The sequence below is a fragment of the Cibotium barometz genome, chromosome 46 (assembly GCF_041138505.1).
Source record: "Cibotium barometz isolate CiBa-2024 chromosome 46, ASM4113850v1, whole genome shotgun sequence".
Lineage (NCBI taxonomy): Eukaryota > Viridiplantae > Streptophyta > Polypodiopsida > Cyatheales > Cibotiaceae > Cibotium > Cibotium barometz.
This window is the reverse complement of record NC_141091.1, coordinates 21,222,339-21,231,934: the sequence shown is the minus strand read 5'-3', so window position 1 is coordinate 21,231,934 and position 9,596 is coordinate 21,222,339. Positions and strand designations below refer to the sequence as shown.

The 9,596-nt window shown below is 36.7% G+C and overlaps 1 long non-coding RNA gene across 1 annotated transcript; it reads right to left on the bottom strand.

The window, feature by feature from the left end:
- Positions 1-5,340: 5,340 nt before the first annotated feature.
- On the bottom strand, positions 5,341-6,910 carry LOC147611981 (uncharacterized). Its single transcript, XR_015263619.1, has 2 exons — positions 6,702-6,910; positions 5,341-6,118 (listed from the first exon to the last, which is right to left on the bottom strand). It is a non-coding gene; the product is annotated as an uncharacterized LOC147611981 (long non-coding RNA).
- Positions 6,911-9,596: the final 2,686 nt, after the last annotated feature.

Below are 9,596 nucleotides of genomic sequence, written 5' to 3'. Positions count from 1 at the left end.
AAAAAAATATATTTTCCCCAATCGGGCAAGGTTGATCCTTTAATTTTCCCCAATCGGGCAAGGTTGATCCTTTAATTTTCCGTTCTTTTTAAAGAGTGGATTTTTTATTTTACATCTAGCACCCCTAATTATAATTTGCTTAGTATTCTTTTGGGTGGGATACCACCACCAAGCAGGAATCGAACCCAAAACCTTGCTCTCCTCGTTTAAAGTTTCGCGAATTAGAAATTACAACACACATCTTTACAAAGCACCACCTTAAGTGGCCTCATGCATGGACTTCAAACACCCTAACAACCTCATGCATGGACTTCAAACGCCCTAACAACCTCCTCACACTTTTCTAGACACTGATACATGACTAAAAAATTTGTCCGTACCTTAAGTTTTTTTTTCATCCTATGGACTATACACTCAATGACGCTTTTTGCTAGCATTATAATGCGTATGAAATGCCAATTTTATAACTAAAATGTATGTAATTGCATTCCTTAAAATAAAGGCTGTGAAAATCTTTGGCTAGCTTTCTTTAATTTTAACCAATAACGATAAAGTATAATGTCCCCTGACATCTCGTATGTATGTTGCCACAGACCATTGCACTTTTTACACATTACAAGGTACTCCAAGTGACAAAGTCTAGCTCTATTGATCAATGGTAGAAAGGTTATATGCCCATCATAGGGTGCCAAGTGGAGACACACAAGTGACAAGACCATTGCACTTACATTACAAGGTACTCCAAGTGACAAAGTCTAGCTCTATTGATCAATGATAGATGGTAATAGTTTACGATCAAGTTTCAGCAAGTGCCCCCATGAATCTTGAACATTGGTTGTGAACAATACATTAGCTTAAGAAGATTCTAAAGAAACACAAAGGCTAGAAATGGCTTCACTTATATTATACCGATTAATATGATAATGTAATAATAAAAATGGCTTGCATTATAGATTTTAATTGTGTGTGTGTTCCTCATAATAAACAATTTTCAAGAAGGGCCATGCCTTTGTTTTGGATGCACACAAAGAGAGAGAGAGAGAGAGAGGAGGAGAATTTTATTTTGAAACAATGCAACATAGGCATTCATTTGCTATGTATACAATTGTGAGAAAGATCAAAGGTGCCCTTATTTTGTTTATCAATTTTCCACCATGACTCAATTTAGTGGGCCCTGGGAACCCCATCCTATGTTGATGGATCATTTAAATGGTCTGTGGGGAACTCAAAAATCATCTACATACTCCGTGGATGCTCACAAAAAGTGATGTGGCATATTGCCAGTTAAGCACAAGGTTGTGTGTCAAAAGGCAACCTTTGTCAATCTCTTCATTGTTAGCTATTTTATTCTTGGTTATAAGAAGTGTCAAGTTCTGAACACTAGTTTTTCATCTTCCCTAGGCCTCTCTAGCTACATGAAAATGCCCACCTCTTTAAACCTCACGTCACATCCATGAAGGAATGGATACAACCATGTTGTTAGTTTATAGTGCAAGAAAGCACCATATGCAGTGACTACATCAATCTTTGGCCATATGCAGTGACTACATCAATCTTTGGCCATATGCAGTGACTACATCAATCTTTGCAGTGACTACATCAATCTTACAATTATAGAGAAAGAACTTGTTATCGACCTCTAGTAGCTACTAGCAGAAAAGACGCTATAAAATAGATTTTTATAGTCAAAAGTGAGATGACGTTTCATTATATGCTAGAGATTAATAATCATTAGAAGAAGTGAGAGTATAAAATGGCGATTTTCATATGGATAACTAGTTAACAATATATGTAGATCTTATTTGCTTATAGTTTCTTGGTAATCTCCAAGCTCTGGGAGTGAATAATGCCTTAAAAAAAGGCCTTGTTATGTGTGCTTCCAACTCTACAGATTGGTTGCAGTAAAAAAACAAACCTCTACTACCCCATCTCCACCTATTTAATATCTCTAATACCAACTACTAACTAGGAAGAAAGGGTTTTATCGTGGGCCTCTCACATGAAGAGAACAAAAATGACGAATTTGCATATAACATAACTCTTTAAAAAATTTAGATTCTAGATGTGGTTGAGAATTTCTTAACATCCCATCACACAAAAGTGACAAGAAGGCTCTTGATGCTTAAACATTCAAAGTCAAGCCTTCCTTTGATAAATAATGGTGGTAAGGGGGTGGCAAAAATAAAGTCAAAGGTGTAGCATTGTTGTTGTATAAATGAAGTATTAAAAGGGATGCATAGGGGGTGATCTTAATGTTTTTTTTTTTTTGGAGACGAGACGACCTTTTGTTTTCTATCATTAACATAACAATTGGACCCTTTTGTTCTCTATCTTTAACATAACAAGTGTAAAATAAAGGAAGGCATAGTGGGTGGTCTTAAAGAAAGGCCGGGGTGGTCTTAATGTTTTTTTTTTAAAGATGACCTTTTAATTTCTATGTCTAACATAACAATTTGACCATAGCATTAAAAAGCTAAGATAGCATTCTCTTTTCCTCAAGTCAAGGGTGTAAAAAGAGTGTGTGGATCTCAAATCCAACAAAAAAGATTTGCTTTTGTTAAATGTAACATTTGTAATAATTGCAATGAAACTACCTTTTTTTCCTAAGTTTGAGCACTTGCAAACCAAAACTATTGGGACTTCTTTCTTATACAAAACTTAAAGTAGTCTAATTTTCTCACCTACCTCATACACACCTACCACTTTCAACAAGCACATCTTCCTATACATTCTAATGAGTTTCTCTTTTATTTCACCAATCAATAATAGTGATCAAGTATGTTTTAAGTTCATGGGCAGTTTGCTTGGCATTGTCATTCTAGTAACTTTAGTGTTTCTAGAATGAAAATTGTATCAAAAGTTAGCATGTGATTTTTAAAATGAGAATTTAAAACTTCGCACTGGCAAAATTGTTTAAAGAGCATATGAATATGGTAAAAATAAAGGAGTGACGTTTGAATTTTTCAATGTCTCATAATTTAAAAAAACATAGAAGGTGACAACTTCAAAGTGCACAAATATACATGAGGAAGAATCATTTCTCCAAATGCATTAAATCTTATGAATCATTTCTACAAATGCATTGGATCTTTTAAAATGGTGTGGGATGCAATGCAAATATATTCACACATCTCTTCTATATCTCTATTTAAGTTATGAAAAGAAACCCCTCAAGGTATTTCATGTCCTAGATGGTTTTATAGGCTAATTGGTGTTATGACAACTAACTACCACTTGAGAGTCTATTTAAGGGTCTTGCTTTTGCCTCATTTTTTTCACTAAATCATTGATTTACGTCCTTTTCCTTGGGTGCGATTCCTCCCTCATTAATTCATGTCCTTTTCCTTGGGTGTAATTTCTCCCTCATTAATTCACGTCCTTTTCCTTGGGTATAATTCCTCCCTCATAACTGTCACATGAGGTTGTACATAAGTGACTGATAGTACCTTATTCTTTCACTAAATCATTGAGCTATGTCATTCTCCTTTTGTATTATCTAGTCATCCTGACGCATTTTAAGTTTGTAAGCCACCATTTAATGAAGTTTGGGTTTAAATTAACTAAAATTTATAATTTCAATAATGTAATTTAAGTCTTTATTCTACACATGGAAATATCTTTTGTGTGTATGTGTCACTATAATAGAAGGAGAGAATTCTCACACAAATTATGAATGCTTAATTGGGGGAGAGGAAAAATTTGGGGGGAAACTTTCTTCATTACGCTCGTCTTTGCTAAACATAAAAAATTATGACGTTTATAGGGAGGATTAGTCTAAAATTTATAATGACTCTATGATCAAAGAGACTTTTTAAACGTAAATTTGCTATATTTTTGCTTTTTTGTAATTCCTTAGTGCTAACTATGTTAAATAGGGTCCTATCGTACTCTGAGCGACTTTTTTCGAGTGAACCAAAAAACGAGCGCGGTGTGGCAAATGGGATCCCAAAAAGAAGACCAATTTAGAAATGGGTCTTTGTTGTTTGACTACTACTACTATGAGCGGCCTGTTGTTGTTCCCCTTTGAAGATTCCTTCGGCCTATTATTTAACAGCTACCAAAAAATTTCACCATTCTCCTTCGTTTAGTGAAAAAAATCCAAAAATTTCACATCCATTCATGGACACATACTATATAAAGAGGATATGAAAAAATAGACTTCCACCTTAAGGTTTATAAGTCATGTGATCATACGGTCTTCACTACACAAATTTGAGCAACAGAGTACAATTCTAAGGTCTATAAGTTATGTGATCATCCTATATAAAGAGGGTATGAAAAAATAGACTTCCATCTTAAGGTCTATAAGTTACGTGATCAAAGGTTTTCACTACACAAATTTGAGCAAACAGAGTGCAATTCCAAGTGAATTCACAAGAATATTGAGCTACATCAAAAATGGCTTTGAAAGCTCATGAACAAACGCATCAAAACTCAAGTAGCTGAAAAAAACTATGGAAGACAATGTTGAGAAGCTCAACCACAAATAGTCATGTAGAGTCACGCTCATCATCAAATATATGTATGGAGGTAGGTAGATATATATATTCAACTAGGATTATGTAAGAAAGCGAGCAACAAGAGGCTTTTACTTTCATGGATTCATGAAAACTGCTTCTAATACTCACAAAGTTCATTCTATGAAAACCCCATGGGGACATTTTAAAACCTATTTATGTCTAACATAAACTGCATTTGTTATACACACCTTTTGTAAATTTATAGATAACAAAATCACCCCTTATATGTTGAAACCCACAAATTTTTCATTTTCTAATTTAAGATTTTACAATGTATGTTTTTTCTGTAAGTCCACTAATATGTAAACCCCTTCGCGATTAAAATAAAATTGTTTTTTTTTTATAAACTCCTAAAGTGCAAACCCATTCGGTTAAAATAAAATTGTGACCCAAAGTTTTTTTTTTGGAACCAATGATATATATATATATATTACCAAAAAGCAACTTTACATCTTTACATCCAGCTTCCCAACATTATATTCATATCATGTTCAACTGATCACAAATTAAAGACTATCTATCATCTTCTAATAAAAAAGAAGACTTCCCCCAAGAGATCTGATACCCTAACTAAATACAAGCCTCAATCATGGCTTCAATTGTGCAACCTTTAGGAGACTACTTTCTCCAAAACATCACCTTAAAGATCTTTGTCCAAATTTTAACTACCGGTCACATGGTTCTCAATGAAGGCCAAAGTTTCTATTAAGGAGGTGTTAGAGCTTCTTAAATAGGAAGGTGTAGATGAGGGTCAAGGGCTGTAGTATTTTACTACACCAACGAAAATTAAAATGGTCACTTTCGCAACCACTTGAGCGAATCTTTTTGGTATGAAATCAATATATTGCCAAAAGAATAGGTGCCAAAAGAATAGGTAATTGCAGAGGAATATAGAGACCCAAATTCAAAACTGAGTTACAATCATAGAGGTAAACCCGCTTGAGCAAATTTGGGTAGGACCATTAAGGTAATCGGCCTTGGAAAACAATCACAATCTGTCAAAGTTTTACACACAAGTCAAGTTACATCAACAGAGAAGTCAAAAGTTGGAACCCTAAAGTCATTTTTTGTAATGCTAGATTTTCATTTGTACCAAGGAGTGTCCTTACCGATGAGAGCTGGAAGTAAGACTCGATCACAAGACCTTACCCCAAACAGACACACGCTTCACCAACCCTAAAGTCTTGTTGGAAAAAGAGGTAGCTGGTTCCTCTTTATAAACTTCTGAGTTCTCCTGCCTGCCTTGTGTATGTGCTTCCGCTTGCATTGCCACTCTTGCCTTGGTGTATTGGTGGTGATATGGCAAGGATCACTCATTTGCTAATTAGTGCCGTGTGCTTGTTATCCGCAGTTCCTCTCACTGCACATGGCATCTCTTTTCTAGAGGGCCCATTGATGTCGGACTCTCGTTTGCTTAACCTGAGGAATATTCAACCCCACTATCCATCCGTCAGCCCTCTCTGCTTTGCTTCTTTTTTTCACTTTCTCTTCAAATTCCGTGAATGGGAATGGCACACTGCCTTTGTGCTACGGCCAACGCCGGCACTGCGGAGATTTCAGGTGTCGGAGTACGTCGATGGCTCCCTTGGAGTGCATTGCTGCATGTGGCAAACATATCCATCAATGCTTTGCCCCCATTGGGGCATACACACAGCATACATATCCATCAATGCTTTGCCCCCATTGGGCATACATACACAGCCCCATGGGTGGCTTCGTCATGGCCAACCATAACCAAACATGGAGCATTGCCCTTAACCATCACATGCGGCCACACAAGGAAACATGGTCTAAAGACATCGCAGACGACCTCATAGGACTAAAGACATGGAGGAGCGAATTTCCAACAGTAGCGCAGTGTCTTGCAAGAAAAAAAATTGCTCTGAAGGAGGCCGCGCCGGCGCAGCCGCCTTTAGGGCAATTTTTGGTTGAATCCTGTGAAGACTGCCATGGCCTCAGAGGGCATCGCTCCACCAAACATGGTCTAAAGACATCACAGGGGACCTCATAGGACTAAAGACATCACAGAGCGATTTTCCAACAACAACATAATGTCTTGAAAGACCTAAAGGAAACCGTGCCGGTGTGGCCTCCTTTAGGGTAACATTTTTTGTGAATCCCACGACTGCCATGGCCATATTCAGGGCTTTGCTCTAACACAATTGCAGAATGTTTGTCTACCTGGTTGGAGCCCTTGGATGGTTGAATCTGGAGGTTGAATGTGGAGGTAGATCTTCGCGCAGTTAGGTCTTCACCACTAATTTTGTGCAGGTCGCCTTTGCTCACACAGTTGAGAAACTAGACTATAAAGAGTACTAACAAATTGAAGTAGCTAATATAAGGTAATTTTTTTAAACTTTGAGACCACTTTGATCTTCAAAGCAAGTATAATGAAAAATAAAAAATGCTTGAAATTTGATATATAAGTGTCTTTAAAAAAAAACCTACCCTTGATCCAAGCATTTCCCAGATCTAACGATCAACAAAGATAGAGAGTATTTCTCCCTTTTAAAATTGTAGCAATGTATTTTATCTACACCCCTTGGTGAGTAGTGAGTAGTAAAGAGGGTGTAAGATAGTAGTGTGTAGTAAAGAGGGTGAGAGATGGTGAGAGATGGTGAGAGGGTCATGAATGGTAAGAGAGCAATAAACAAAGTAAAAAACGTGATGAAAGAGTAAAGAAAGTAATGGGGAAGATTGGGCCAAAACAATGATACACATCAGTGCAGTTATACATAGAATACGTAGTAATCAATTACATTCAATACAGGTGGCATTTATTATTCTGGAGCAATTATATTCCGTCATTCTGCTAATGCATGAAGTACTCTTTTGTGCATTGTATCTTAAAATATTTATTTGGGAAGAATATAGTAGATTGTAATTTTACAAAATTTATTCACTGATATTACAATTTACAATTTTAGTTGTTGAATAACTTATCGTAAAAATATTTTGGGTATCTATTTTTTAAAGAAAACAAAGGTTGTTTTGATTAGAAATAAATTCATTTAATAAAATATTAATAGAAATTTGGGTGTAAATTTAAATAGTTTTTTTGTCAATTTTTTAAAGAAGTGGAAATCTTTAATTTTATAATAGATTGCCATCTACATTTATACTTGTTGTATGAGTAGTTGTGAATTTTTTTTGAATATCTATTTTGAGTAAGCTCAACCCTCAAAGCTTAGTTTACACATGCTTAATAAGAAAATCATGAGTAAAGTCATCTTATGAGGGAGACTTGGCCATTTATGATTCCTAAATGGGTGGTCCGAAGATGGAAAGGGTGCATTTTGGCTGAGTTGTTTATTTCTATGTGGCCGTTATTATTGCTGCTGATAAAGTAGATACTCTTTTGGAACCGCCGAGTGCAAGAATGCTCGACACGACATTTATGCAATCATGGTAGACTTGGGTGGACTAGACTTTATAAACTAACCTTCCTCCATATCACTGCCTCTCCTAGCCAAGGCTTTGGCGTCGTCTTTCATCCGTCTCCTTCATTATTATTAATGAGAGCGATTAAAACCTTGATTAGTGAGCGCGAGTCAATCATCAAGTGGGTGTCTACTCTCCCTTATAGACGACATGCAATTTATCGTGGTGTGTTAAACGTCTTGATTACGCAGAGCTCATGTTGATCCTGATCATTTCTTTGGCTGTCAAGGTTTGATTTTTGCTTGTGCAGGAGGAAAGATTCCTTCTCTATTTCCAAGTCCTGGATTTTGATGTGGGCAAGGCTAGCTTTCTCATACACCACGACAATAACGTGGTGGATCATACAACTAGCGCTACGCTAAATCATCACTACCTTACCATACAATTATTATGTTCATCACCATAAACTGATCATATTTCTCTACTTATCACCCTCTGTTGATCCGACAGTTAGTACTATGCTAGTTTTCTACCTTATCCGTATCTTCTCCAGGGATTGGACGTAGAGAAGGAGTCTCTCAACAAAATCAAACCTGCAGTCAAAAGAGGTGTTCAGGACTAAGGTCTGCATTAATCAAAATGTTTGGCAGACAACGCGTGATACATGCAGTTTCCTAAGCATGAGTTGTCTCGTACTACAATGAACCCCTTTACTATGGCGAAACAATTGGAGACATCTGTGGCTCAAGATGTCATTTTAGACATGCTAATAGGGGGTAAGAAACCTAGCAGGTCAAGACATCTTTCCAGAAATGAAGAAAGGTCCTTTTCTCGGAACTCAATTCCCTGGAATTCAACTTCAGAAGTTCCACCCTTGAACAAAGAAGTTAAATGCTATAACTATCAATGATTTGGACATCGCACAGTATGGATTGCCCAACTCCTTTTGAATTAAGGTTTTCAGGGCAGGGAAGTTAGGGACCAAGATTCCAGACTCTAGCTCCTTCCTTCCAGAGTAATCGGGTTCCCTTCCGTCAAAATCAGGGAAATCCCAGAGGTAGACCCTCTATCCAACACTTAGCTCTTCAATGTAAAGTAATGCAAGACCTCTGCCCTCAGAATAGGGGAAGTCAAAGAGAGATGTTCCTAGATCAGCCGTCCACTTTCAAGGCAGTAAGGCTGGAAGTGATTGAAGAAGAAGAAGATGAAAGAGATTATCCTCCAGCGAGATGAGGACATCTCACATTTTTTAAGTGGGGTAGGATGTAAGATTCTTCCCTCCAGCTTTTGAGGTGTAAAGGTGTAAGAACCTCCCCTTCTATTCTTCGAATCATTCCCCTCTCCGAAATGGAAGAAAGATCTTGTTTTACCCTGTTTGGCCTAGAGAGAGAAAATATCTAAAGAGAGGTAATTCAAAATTGAGATATCTTTGGATGCAAAAATCCTCCTAATGTCTAAAATGGATTCCCCTGAAACAGAAGTTCAAAATGAACTTTCCAATGTGAATTAGGAATTAATTGAAAATGGTATAAGAGACCTTAGCCTAAGGGTCTAGATTTTCAAAAAAATTTGGATTATGGTCCAATTAAGGTTCCAATGGGCCAATTGGATTAATCCAATTGTTGGGATGAGATAAATCCAAAGAATAAAAGAAAATATCCAAAAATGAGTAAATGCTCACATAAGATGAAGAGT